This window comes from Perissodus microlepis, chromosome 9, assembly GCF_051167445.1.
Source record: "Perissodus microlepis isolate ML-2025 ecotype Zambia chromosome 9, ASM5116744v1, whole genome shotgun sequence".
Taxonomy (NCBI): domain Eukaryota; kingdom Metazoa; phylum Chordata; class Actinopteri; order Cichliformes; family Cichlidae; genus Perissodus; species Perissodus microlepis.
Window position 1 is genome coordinate 865,426 of NC_140469.1, and position 14,426 is coordinate 879,851.

Sequence of the window (14,426 nt, forward strand, 5' to 3'; positions counted from 1 at the left end):
GTACCCCAGGCCTCCACGGGATTTTCTCCCTTTGAATTACTATATGGTAGACGGCCACGGGAGGTGCTCGACCTGATTAAAGAAAACTGGGAGGAAGGGTTGAGCCCCGCCAAGAATGAAATTCAATACGTTCTGGACCTGAGAGCAAAGCTGCACAGGCTGGGGAGGGGGAGTAGGCTCGGGCTTGAGTGGCCCTGGCCTCAGTCGGGCGGTGGGGAAGCTGTGGCGGGGGCATGGTTTGCCGGCCTGCTGCAGAGGAGGGGTGACACAGTGAGCTCTCTGGGCGGCACGGAGGCGGGGAGGGAACAGGTGTACAGGACTGTTTTAATGAGGGAGATGTGTCTTATGTGTGTCCGCAGTGAGAAGGAGCAGATAATGCTGGGAGAGAGTCGGAGTGGCTGCATCCCAGGCGGGTGCCAAAAACCGCAGATTATTTCTCAATAAAAGACAGTCTAAGCATTAACCAGTCGTGTGTGCGTGGGTCCTGTGTTACAAGCAGTTAAAAATAGATCAAATTAAATAAATCTGAAAAAACAAGACAAAACCCCACCTACCTGGAGATCATAGGTTCAGAAGAGCGGAGACAGAACATCAGACACTTTCCCTGTGCCAGCAGCTTTCTTTCTGAATAAGCTGCCGGGGGGCATGTTGGTCCAACACAGCATAAAAGTGGTTCTTTAGGTAGAGGTTTTTAATTCTGTGAAATTCTGCACAGATCTGAACACACAAAATAAATTTACAAGTTACGATTAGTCTACAAATCTTTGCAAAATACATCAAAATCCTTACACTACCATGGCCTAATTTGTATTAATTCAGACAGGCCACATAACAGAAATCAATATAATATACATCTTGTTATATGCATTATCTAAGGAAACCTTCTTACCTGAGATTCCAATTTCAGAGCAGGCCAGCGATCCAGGATGTCACCTACTGGTAGGTCATCACTGATGATCTCTTTGTGTCGCAAGGCAAATGTGGTATGCATCAGCTTTTTAATCAGGACGTGATTCTTTTCACTGTTCTTGACTTCATCCACAATCTGTAGTCTTAGCTGCTCAAGGCTAACAGCATCTTCACCCCTTGGGAAATTCGGCAGAAAATTTACTTCTGCCTTTTTAGGCCTTTTAATGTCAGTGTGTGGTGACTGCTTGTCTAGGTCATTTCTACTTCTCTGTCCAGAATTCAAAGCTACCTCTTGAAATCCAGCCCGACTCAATTTAGCACGATATTTCCCCATCTTAAACTAGGCTATTTTTCCACCCATACCAGCCTGTCTGTGATCCAGGCTCCTTTAGACAAGGATGCTTAGTGACAAGAGCTTCAGCTACCACTGATATGTCCCGATCACTGGGATATGCTTTGAAACTACAGTGGGGCAAAAAAGTATTTAGTCAGCCACCGATTGTGCAAGTTCCCCCACCTAAAATGATGACAGAGGTCAGTAATTTGCACCAGAGGTACACTTCAACTGTGAGAGACAGAATGTGAAAAAAAAATCCATGAATCCACATGGTAGGATTTGTAAAGAATTTATTCGTAAATCAGGGTGGAAAATAAGTATTTGGTCAATAACAAAAATACAACTCAATACTTTGTAACATAACCTTTGTTGGCAATAACAGAGGTCAAACGTTTACTATAGGTCTTTACCAGGTTTGCACACACAGTAGCTGGTATTTTGGCCCATTCCTCTATGCAGATCTTCTCGAGAGCAGTGATGTTTTGGGGCTATCGCCGAGCAACACGGACTTTCAACTCCCGCCACAGATTTTCTATGGGGTTGAGGTCTGGAGACTGGCTAGGCCACTCCAGGACTTTCAAATGCTTCTTACGGAGCCACTCCTTTGTTGCCCGGGCGGTGTGTTTTGGATCATTGTCATGTTGGAAGACCCAGCCTCGTTTCATCTTCAAAGTTCTCACTGATGGAAGGAGGTTTTGGCTCAAAATCTCACGATACATGGCCCCATTCATTCTGTCCTTAACACGGATCAGTCGTCCTGTCCCCTTGGCAGAAAAACAGCCCCATAGCATGATGTTTCCACCCCCATGCTTCACAGTAGGTATGGTGTTCTTGGGATGCAACTCAGTATTCTTCTTCCTCCAAACACGACGAATTGAGTTTATACCAAAAAGTTCTACTTTGGTTTCATCTGACCACATGACATTCTCCCAATCCTCTGCTGTATCATCCATGTACTCTCTGGCAAACTTCAGACGGGCCTGGACATGCACTGGCTTCAGCAGCGGCACACGTCTGGCACTGCGGGATTTGATTCCCTGCCGTTGTAGTGTGTTACTGATGGTGGCCTTTGTTACTGTGGTCCCAGCTCTCTGCAGGTCATTCACCAGGTCCCCCCGTGTGGTTCTGGGATCTTTGCTCACCGTTCTCATGATCATTTTGATCCCACGGGATGAGATCTTGCGTGGAGCCCCAGATCGAGGGAGATTATCAGTGGTCTTGTATGTCTTCCATTTTCTGATGATTGCTCCCACAGTTGATTTTTTCACACCAAGCTGCTTGCCTATTGTAGATTCACTCTTCCCAGTCTGGTGCAGGTCTACAATACTTTTCCTGGTGTCCTTCGAAAGCTCTTTGGTCTTGGCCATGGCGGAGTTTGGAGTCTGACTGTTTGAGGCTGTGGACAGGTGTCTTTTATACAGATGATGAGTTCAAACAGGTGCCATTCATACAGGTAACGAGTGGGGGACAGAAAAGCTTCTTACAGAAGACGTTACAGGTCTGTGAGAGCCAGAGATTTTCCTTGTTTGAGGTGACCAAATACTTATTTTCCACCCTGATTTACAAATAAATTCTTTACAAATCCTACCATGTGGATTCATGGATTTTTTTTTTCACATTCTGTCTCTCACAGTTGGAGTGTACCTCTGGTGCAAATTACTGACCTCTGTCATCATTTTAAGTGGGGGAACTTGCACAATCGGTGGCTGACTAAATACTTTTTTGCCCCACTGTATGTATTTTAGCTGCAAGAGTTTCAAGAATGTCATGCATTTGTCCCCTAGACAACTTGAGAGGCTTTCCTGTTCTCTCATAAGCAACATCACCCTCACCAAGTATGAGTTCTACCTCATAGGAAAATGTAGGAATTGGGAAATCCTGAGGCCATCTTTCAACCCTGTCTGGAGTCATGGCATGGGGTAGTATTATTGTGTCATCTGATGCTACTGAACTATCATCACTCTCTGGTCTAACAACTTTTACAACAGCTTTCTGTGGAAGCTCCTCAATATCTAGAAGTGAACAAAGCTGCCTGTCAAAGTCTGGGTCTTCGTATGATAAGCTAAAGTCATAGTCAAGTTTTAACTTAAATAAATGTCTTTTAGCTGATCCACAGATTCTGGACGTGAGAATGAAGTCAGTTTTCTCACAATGCTGAATGTTGGAAGTCCTCCAGTCTGGCCTGCAGAGACAAACATTCCATTTGCATACTCTGTTCCATTTAGGGAGGTGTATATGTTTTGGCTGTCTGTCTTAGTCTTGATAAAATCAAGAGTTGTGCTAATAAGCTCACATTTAGTATAACACATTATTAGTCCCAGCAGAAGCGCGCACTAAAGCTAAGCCCTGCTCATACATTTCTAATCTCTTACTACTTTAAAAGAAGTCTTTAGCAGGCGTTTCTAGAGTGCTACTTGTGCTACTTGAGGCAAAGTTGCAACTTGGACACAGGTGACGCTTGAAGCTTGTGCTTGCGGTTTGAAAAACAAGGGTCCATTGAGGTGATATCCATCATATGCTGATTCCTGGTTGCAAGTGTTTAAGTTCTTTGTATCCTGAATCACTCCTTTGAAAAAACGATGTTTTCCCTCAAATCTCATGATCCACAGGTTAATCAAAGGACCGAAGTGCTTTGTTAGCTCAGGATAATGCTCAATGTAGTGATGCTTGGGTTTGAGCTTAAAATCAGGAAACACTGTTTTGAGGCCTTGGCTGTGCTCCTTTATTTTGGTTTGCAGGTACTGAATAGATTCTTCTGTGAAAGATGGAGACAATACAAGCTGTACAACTTCTTTGAGATCCATCAAGGAGCCCATACTTCATCTTGCTCAGGGACTTTAATACCACTTATGGTGGGAAGTAATCTCAACAAGGTGGAGTTTTCATTCCCGTTTCCCCCAATGCTTAGCTTGGATGCAAAATTCTTGGGAATCGGTTGGGGTTTATCAAGTCTGTCTGAGTGCTGGTATGGAAATGTGCGGGTTTTTGTATTTAGATATTCCAAAGAAAAATATTTTCGCCGAATCAGTTCTCCGATGCACAGCGCCAACTCCACAGGCACAATCCCTTCAAAAAGATCGTGCAGTATCTGGTGGGAAAACAGTGATGGGATGAAAGTGCTGCAGTGCTTTTCTGAGGGGACAATCATCTCTTAAACCGACATGGTTTAAATTATCTTCTTGTACAGTTTTTTCCACAAGAAGATCTCATGGTGAATTCACCTTCAGAAACTTCAGTGGTCTGCATCTGATCTGCAGTGCAACAGCAGAATCTGCAAAAATGATGTGCTCTGAAAGACTGGACAAAGCCTGCAAGGCCACGAGCAGCTAAATTATCAGCTGCCACAAAGAGCACAGAACCCTTGATGCATTCACCAAGGGTTTCTATGAAGAGGCTGTCCCGAATTCTAAATATTGAGGATAAGAACAAACCAACACTGGCCCAGAAGAGTGAAGTCAAACAATGAGTTTATTGAACACACGCGTGGGAAGATGTACACTGCAACACATCAGCATAGATCTTCGCCCAAAAATACACTTCAGACTGCTTTTAATACATCGGGGTTCCACCCCTTCATGCGTTAACAAGAATATGACATCCATCAGTTACAGTAAATGGTCAATTAAAAAGCTAAAAACAGACAGAGAAGTTCCTCGTTCTATCACATTCTTCCATACATGGCAATTTGTTTCACCCTCCAGATGGTCCCTGTGGGCTTGCAATCTTCTCGACTCCTCTTCTGTCACCTGTTACTAGGCAAACTCAAATGCAGTTAGAAGCTAAAAGAATTCCAGGCCTTTGGCCTGGCCTATCTTTTTAATGATTTGTGTTTGTAAGCGTGTATGCCTTTTTAACCTTCTGTTGCTCCAAGTCACTTACACCATGGATTGTCGGGACATCACGCCAAACGAAGCTTAAGACCTTTAAATAGACTGAGCATCAACTCTTCATGAGCACAATGCAATTTGTGTAGAAAATGATTATAGCCGCACCTGTAATAAAGTATTAATCTAATGCCAGTAGCTTTTAATGAACGTTTTAATGCAATGTTAATGATGAAAGCTATATGTAGCAGTAAAATATTTTCTTTATTCCCACAAGGCCCTCCTGCTCCAGAGTTTGCAAATCTTTCAACAAAGGGGAAAGAACATTTTAATAACCATGCTTCTGCAGGTCAGAAACTTTGCACAGCAAAGCTAGTTGTATAACATGTAGGCTTGACCCGTACTTACTTGGTAGATTGGCAAGTAACCAATACACTGCAGTAAGTTTGTGGATCTTTCTAGCTATGCCTAAAGGATTGGCTAGCTCAATGTCATCCACATACAAAATCAGTGACAACCTCAGCTCTCCGGTTGCTGACAGAAACTGGTTCTCTTTAAAATATGTCCCATCTGTATAGGACATGTACACCCCAGGTGGTGATTGTTTAGCTTCTTTGATTTTATCAAGAATATCAGTATTTTTGAACATACTCTCGAGCTCTGCAATACTGGGACATATACTACTGTGGGCCCACTAGAAACATTGCTATGATGTAATAGTGCTCAAGCACCTTTATCTGTTTTCCAAAGATAAGATCACAAAGTTTGCACTTGAAGGCCATTGTATGATTTTTTTTTTTACTTGTGTTCTACAGAAAAGTAACTGTGGAAGTGCTGTCAGTGTTTTTTTTCTCATTTTTAGCAATCAACATACCAAAATAGTATCTTTCTACACCAGCAAGGAGTTTCAGCCTTAACCTGAAAAGAGAGAGAAAGAAATAGTTATAATACGTTATTGTCCAGCGTTTTGTCACTTTTTGACATAATCAGTTATCAAACACTGTATACATACAGGTGCTCTAACAACAACCACTTTTTAAAAATTTGCTAATACCATCACATAGATATACAAACTAGACAAAGAGTCACAAACACCATATTAAAACTGGAACAACAAGGAAAATGTCATGCAGGGATTACTGGTGTGTTTATGGAGCGGACACAAAAGCAGACGAATGAGAGACAGAACTGACTCTTCAAAAAAAACCAAAAACAAGCCATTTATTTCAGGGTGATGTCCAAAAACATAAAAGCAAGGCAAGGTGAAACTAGGGCGAAAATAAACTAAAACCTAAACTGGGGAAAACCTAAACTAACTATGAAAACAATAATGAGAGACAAGAACATGAAACTTAACAGGGACATGCAAACATAAAAGTGAAAAAAGTCTAAACATGAGCATGAACATGAACCTGAGGAGTAGCAGAAATTCTGTGACTTTGACATGAAGATAAATAGACACTGAACAGACGAAGACGGAGGACTTAAATACGTAAAAGGGAAAAGAGGGAAGTGGAAACACCCGGGGAAACACAGCTGACACAAATGAACCTGAATGCCACAGGGTAAGTACAACAAAACAAACTGAACATGGAACGCCAGACTCTTCACAGTAAAACAGAAACAAGAAAGGGACGTAGACAAGACAACACAAGCTTGACAAATAGAACATGGAACACGCAGAAATACATGGGGAGACACCAAACTGAAGTGGAGACTCAAGGAAACAGATTAGGGGAATGAGGGCATGGACATAAAAGTAAAACACAGAAGACAAGACCGACCGTACAGAGAATAGACAAGTCACATAACCAAGGTGACAGATGAAACATAACTAACCCAGAACTCAACTAAACCTTAACTAATAATAACAACACAGGAATTTCACCTTATTTCAATATAAAATCAAAAATAAACTCAAAATGCTGGGCCACAGACCCAGCCCTGACAGAAAAAGAAGACTATAACTAAGTCTTTCTAATGTACACTGGGGTTCAGAATAAAATAAGAGAGAAAAAAACTGTTTGGTAAATATATTATTGATGGGTTCACCCTCAAGTTAACCTGAAATAGACCAGGCACAACAACTTAATAGTTCAGAAGATTCAACATTCCTACTTGTATACGCAACTATTTGCAACCCAAACCAAGTTCTACCGCCTAATTATATTATGATTGATCACTGCTTTTGTATATATCATCCTGTGCCTACAATATTGATGCCCCAGTTTTAATATGTACAATTCCAGAGAACTAAACATAGCTTTCAAGCTCCACCAGTTGGCAAATGAGTTAGCTAAGCAGCGCAGCAGTGCAACAAAGATTCAACAATTTATCCATAAGGCAGTTTATTAGTGGTGGGCGGATCGATCCAAATATCGATAGTATCGATCCCAAGTTGGGATCGGGATCGGATCGACACTAGCCTGGTTAGATCGATTCTTTACTTTGAGTTCTGCTTGTTTGCTATGCTGTGCTTTCGGCAAAAACAAAACAGCCAGGTCGCTGGACTCGCCGCTCCTGTGTCAGCGGAGAGCAGGCACACTTTGCTGCCCCCCCACCTTATGTTTCGGTGTTGTGCTGACACGTCACGTGACTTAGACACTTTTGGGGTTATTAAGTTGTTTACATATTAATTATATTTTTAACAATTGTTTTTGTTGTTGAGAATTTTAATTGTAATTTTTGTATTATAGTTTATCAACAGTATTTGTTTTCATTTGTTTACTGGTTTGCGTGCACTTAAGATCAAAAAAAAAAAAAAAAAAAAGATCGCCACCACGGCAGACCCGATGGCATTTTCATGCTTCGCCGCATCATTTATTCTTACAATAATCACACGGTTGCTGTAACAGTACATTCAACGGCTGCAGCTCTCCCGCTGGCAGCCGTACACATCACCACCACCAAACCTGCAGCGGCATCGCAGAACACGCCCTGCCACATACCCCCATCGCCTGCTTCACCCCACCCCGCGAGCAGGCGAGGGAATCGGCCCGGACCATCGGCAGGACCATGCAGCCTGCGTGCCGAAGCGGACAGCATGCCGCCCTCAGGCAGGACCCCCGCACACCTCAACCTCCATCTCCAGCTTGGCAGGTCCCGCTGGCGCGCCAGCCTCCGGCTCACCCCGAGCCGCGCGCTGTCCACCCTTACAGTGATCACCCGGTTGCTGTAACAGTAGCCTACATTCAACGGCTGCTGCCCTCCTGCTGCCAGCTGTACACATCAACACCAAAAACAACAACAGCACAAGCAGCGCACAGGTTTTAAGCCGGTGAGGCATGATTGTAGATGCAGCAGCATCGCAGACCACGGCCCGCCACAATAATAAAGCATTTTTTATTTAATTATAAATAAATTATTTCTCCTAATTATGTCCTGGGTTTTAAGTAATTAATAATACAAAAGGAAAAATCACAAAAAACACTTAAGGTCATGAAAATTAATTGCGATTTAGCAATTCAATGAGGCATCCACCTTATTTATTTAAAAGTATCGGTATCGGCGATACTGGCCCGTATTTACTTGGTATCGGATCGATACCAAAATATGCAGTATCGCACACCACTACAGTTTATAAACTGCAAATCTGTTTAGCACTCTAGAAACGCCTGCTAAACACTTCTTTTAAAGTAGTAAGAGATTAGGAATGTATGAGCAGGGCTTAGCTTTAGTGTGCGCTTCTGCTGGGACTAATAATGTGTTATACTAAATGTGAGCTTATTAGCACAACTCATGCAAAACACACTTTGGGGCCAATGCCACCAAGACCATACACTGGAACCCTATTTTTACATTAGGCGTCATGGATTAAAAAAACAAAAAAAAAAAACACGTCATGCGTGCAGTTTTAAATGCCTGCAACAATTCTACATTTATGACGATAAAAATTCGTATTACAAAGGAAAAATAAGGTTTCAGAAAAAATAAAACTTACCACAAAAGCGCTCCCAAAGACAAAATTGCTGCAAAGGCAGTAAATGCAGCTACACTGTAAAAAAAAAAGTGCTGTTTTTACAGGAAAACGCTGGCAGCTGGGGTTACCAGGGACTTCCTGTAAAAAACACAGCAGCACAGTATATCGCTTTACAGATGCAATATGTAAATTGATTTACAGTGAATGAAACTCACATTAAAACTGTTAAATCTACAGAAAAAAGAAGTTAATTTCACACATTGATGTTATATATAAATAGACTATTTCCTGTATCTTTTACAAGTAATAAATGCCTATTGTGGATCCATAAATTGTAAAATTAACAGGGAAATATCGAACAAAAAACTAATTTAAAATGGTAGAACGGTGAAACTGTGCATATTAAATGGAGCTGCTCTGTATATTATACATAAAATCTATTACTATGCTGTATATTTTATGTTTTAATGTAAAATTTTAACCATAAACCAGCAAATTTATTACTGCTACACCTACACCCAAACATGCAAAAATACATCTTGAGAAAACACAAGAGAGGAAAATATCACTTTTGGGAAATTTATTTTGCAGCCAGATTAGCCAAATGACAGCAATTGGATGCATTTTTTCCAACTAACACAATATGGAAGGCACACAGCAACTACACAATTCAATCAAAATATAGGCTATATAAGCTGCAAAGCAAGAACCATGTTCATGAAACAAGCATTTGTTAGACCCTCTACCAGAAAAAGTTAAATAACCTGTTAAAACTTTAAAACAAAAATCACATATTGTGCCAAAAATGATCATAATCACCATGCAACGCAACACGCACCCTGCCGTCACCACAACCATGGCCTTGGTCAGAAAACACATCAGGAAAACTTTTTTTTAAATTTTTATAAAGAACATTCCTTCCAAGCAAGAACATCTTCATGAATTGGCTTCATGCATTTGACCAGTAAAAGGTTTCAGTACACATTGTGGAACATAATTAGCAAAGTAAAACTAACAGTCCACAGATAGTCAAGATTTAGGCTTAGCGCCACTCGTGGTCGGTGAGATCCTGAATCAGGGTGAGGACTCGAGGGTTCACACTGAGACGACGCTTTGAGTTTTTGTTCTCTACTTTGGTTCCTTTTTCTGGGTTTATGGAGAAGAAACACCTGTAGAATAAAAATCATATAAAAGTTTATTAAGCATTTTTATAATTGATCAGTTAAAATACAAGTACAAAGTAAGTAAAAATTAAGTATATACGTATATATACACAGTCATGGCCATGACCAGATTCAAGACAAAGTATAACCAAAATGCTGTGGGGACGTGAACAATGCATGGTCAAAAGTATTGGCACCCTTCACGGGTGTCTTTTGCAGTGATATGTCACACTTTAGCATTTTTAAAATCCAAAGCAAAGGTTATAGGTAGTCAGACGTCAGCTGACGCTTGGTCTAGCCCTGAGTCTCGGCCAGGCTTGGACCCGGATTCAGACTGTTATTTTATTAAAAAAACAAACAAACAAAAAAAACCCAAAAAACCCCCCCAAAAAAACAAAACAAAAAAACAACTGAATCCGGCTCCAAAGCCGACCGAGACTCAGAGCCAGACCTGGACTCCAACCACATCAAAGCCAGACTCCAGATCCCAGAGTCTCAGTTATGAGAAATAACAAAGCCATATTTGCTCACCTCTGAAGAAACTCTAAAGTGGAAGCCAGCTCAGATGGATAATGGATGTTAAAATTGTAGTAGCTCCCGAACATGAGGCACAGTGCAGAAATGAAGGAGGATATGTTTGTGCTGACGAGGTTCCGAACAATACTCAGCATGTATCTTCTTGAGGAATAGCAGGACTGTCCTGTGAACAAATTATTTAACAGGTTATATCAATAAACACGGCAGTCACATGACATTCTATAAAAAGTGCACTTAAAAAAAAGAGAGAGAGAGAGAGCTATGAAACAGACTTACCACACACAATAATAGTGGGTGTCAGAGGCACTTGCTCCAGTTGTACCTCATCTGCCAGACATGTATCTTCAACACAGAGAAGCATGGACTCCTCCTTCTCTTCAAAGTAGCTGAGCAGAAGCAGGACCATCTCTTTCACATCATCTGAGCAGCCACTCTGCGGTCCCCGCATCCTCTGAAGCCTTGCATAAGTCTGAAGGAACACCTTGCTTTTGCTGACAGCAACTGTGGTCAAGTAGTCCAGAAGCCTTTTCCCCTTCAAATCCAAATTTTGTGTGAATGTCTCTTTGAGGTCAATCCCAGTAAGTTCCTTGAAGTGGACAGACATGCCAAGTTCATCAAACCAAAACGGTCACATCTCTCTAAGGCATTTGATACTTTTCCCCTGATTGACATGTTGACGTTGTGTGTAGTAAGTGGACTTCATTAGACTTTTTACCTCTTCTGGATTGGCGTCAGCTTGCTGGAACATCACCTTGAGTTTTTCCATCTTTTGCTGTTGGCTCTCTGGAGTTTCTTCAAGAGGCAGAAATTCTACATTCCATTTAATGCACCCGTATGTATCCTGCATGGCTGCTCTTTCTTCTAAAGGGATCTCGTCTGTGTGGTCTGAGTCAGTCTGATGTTTTCTTTTTCTTATTTTGGGTGTTGAAGTGCGCCTTACATTTTCAATTCTGTTCTGCAACTGTTTGACAAGTGAAAGGTAGCCTGCGCCAACAATATCACCCTCTATTAAATCTTGCAGAGAATTGGGATATTTTGCCACCATTTTTTTTGCAACGTCAATTGAATGTTTTCTACCTACATGAGGGCATTTTCCCATCATCTCAGTCACAACAATCCGGACCATTTGCCTCCTCAGTTTTGGGCGAGGCCTTTTCCCCCTCTCAAGAAAATGCATCACTTCTGCAGGAAGTTTACTCCATGGAATTTCAAAGTTGTCATCCCATTGTGTGTCACATCCTGGGCTGCTGGAGGAGGTCGACGATAGACTTTGGGGTGAAACAGAGAGCAATGACAGCGACTGGGTTGATGAGGCTTCCACAGATGATAGCGAGCTGTTCTCTGGAGTTTGGTCTTTAAATTACAAAAAAAATACAATTATGATTCACACTGTATGTCTGTTCATGACCATCTCTACTTTTGATTTTGAATAGTTGTTTGTTGTTTTTACTTACATTTCTGTTTCCAAGCAGAAAGAAGCTTTCTTGCTTGTACAAGTCTTAATGCTGTCATCAAATCTGCCTCCGTTACGAAGCGTAGATCATCACTTGTCTCAACTCCAATGGACTGCAAGTGCTCTTCCAGGATGTTTTTGTTCACAGCTTGAAGTTCAGGTAGGACTTCTGTGATGGCGACATCTAGGAAGGTTCGCTCTGAGTCACTCATACTTGCACTGAAGAAGAAATGCCACCTCCAAACAAAATAGAAAATCACATACAGTTCATGCACTTGATGGAGCAGGGTATGGATCAGGTAACACTTATATTAATGTTAAACTATTTACAGTGAGAAGTGAGCTATTAGTTGGACATTATTTTGCCACAATACTATGCTTTAGTGGAATGACTCGGTATCCTTCAAGAATGTATGATACCAAAGGATAGAAATCAGGCAGGTCATTAATGTTGATACACTGTAACCCAAGACTGTCCTTTGTCACTGATGAAAGATTTTTAATTTTGTGATTATTGTTTAGTTGTAGCTTCATTTAAAATAAGGAGAGCTTGTGAATTGGAACCACCACAGGAAAGGAAAGTGGAACCAGATGTGTAGAGGAATGCGGTGACATACGATACTACCTCCTGAGTTAACGGTCTCTCTCTCTCTCTCTCTCCTTTTATGGACATGTTTTGAGATCTATACATACCAAGCTATCTCCTGTTTCAACAGACAAGCTAAAGGTCTCTCCTTTTATGGAAATGTTTTTGTATTCTGAACATGCCACTCCTACTTCCTTGGAAACTTGCTTGAAGTATAAATAAAGGATGTGCTAAGAGCCCTGGGCGGTTTTCCTCTGGGTCACATCTGTTCTGCACACAGTTGGTGCAGAGCAGATCGGACTGTGATGGGGGATCGCCCATGTATATGTGTACATGTAAAAAAGATATCTGAGTGTGTGTCTGTAGAGGTTGGGATAAAACACACAGCTCTCCTTCACTTGCAGCAGTTCACGGCATTCTTGCCCTGCTAAAAGATAAGCCTGATACATCTGATGACGTGTTGACAAAGTTTGACAAATATTTTTGAAGCTTTTCAAGTGTCTGGCACATCTTTTAAAGTAACTGTGTTTACATTCAAACCTAAGCGTCCATAACCTCATCAATGGACCAAATTTCAACAACAGTGCTGAGTAATCCCCAATCAGACCAGGAGTGACATGTTTAGCCGCATGTTCTCCTTAAATTGCTGGCTGTCTGAGTGGTGTCCCAGAAACGATGTGGGCTTCATAGATAATTGGCAAACCTTCTGGAGGAAACCTGGTCTTGTTAGGAGAGACGGCATCCATCCCACTTTGGATGGAGCAGCTCTCATTTCTAGAAATATGGACAAATTTATTAAACCCCCCAAAATATGACTATCCAGAGTTGGGACCAGGAAGCAGAGTTGCAGTCTTACACGCCTCTCTGCAGCTTCTCTCCTCCTGCTACCCCCCCAAAAAACCATCTCCATAGAGACTGTGTCAGCTTCCAAAAAGACAAAAAACAAACTAAAAACCAGCAACAAACAACTTAAACATAAACAATCAAAAAGAAAGAACAATACAGTATCCACATCTGAACCAAAGAGTAAAACAGTGAAATGTGGATTATTAAATATTAGGTCTCTCTCCTCCAAGTCTCTGTTAGTACATGACTTAATAATTGATCAACAAATTGATTTACTCTGCCTCACAGAAACCTGGTTGCAGCAGGATGATTATGTTAGTTTAAATGAATCAACACCCCCGAGTCATTCTAACTACCAGAAACCTCGAAGCACAGGCCGAGGGGGCGGTGTGGCAGCAATTTTTCACACCAGCCTATTAATTAATGAAAGACCAAGACAGACTTTTAATTCATTTGAAAGCCTGATGCTTAACATTGTCCACCCCAGCTGTGAAACTCAGAAACCAGTCTTACTTGTTATCATCTATCGTCCACCTGGGCCTTACACAGAGTTTCTGTCTGATTTCTCAGACTTTATATCTAATTTAGTTCTGAGCTCAAATAAAATAATTATTGTGGGTGATTTTAACATCCATGTAGATGCTAAAAATGACAGCCTCAACATGGCATTTAGTCTGTTATTAGACTCAATTGGCTTCTCTCAAAATGTAAAAGAACCCACCCACCACTTTAATCACACTCTAGATCTTGTTTTAACATATGGCATAGAAACTGAACATTTAACAGTGTTTCCTGAAAACCCTCTCCTGTCTGATCATTTCCTGATAACATTTACATTTACAATAATTGATT

At 41.3% G+C, this 14,426-nt stretch overlaps 2 pseudogenes; both read right to left on the reverse strand.

Moving 5' to 3' along the window:
* Window positions 1-569: 569 nt before the first annotated feature.
* Window positions 570-9,847, reverse strand: LOC146379846 (uncharacterized; annotated as a pseudogene).
* Window positions 9,848-10,031: 184 nt separating this feature from the next.
* On the reverse strand, window positions 10,032-12,184 carry LOC146379847 (uncharacterized; annotated as a pseudogene).
* Between the last annotated feature and the right edge of the window lie 2,242 nt (window positions 12,185-14,426).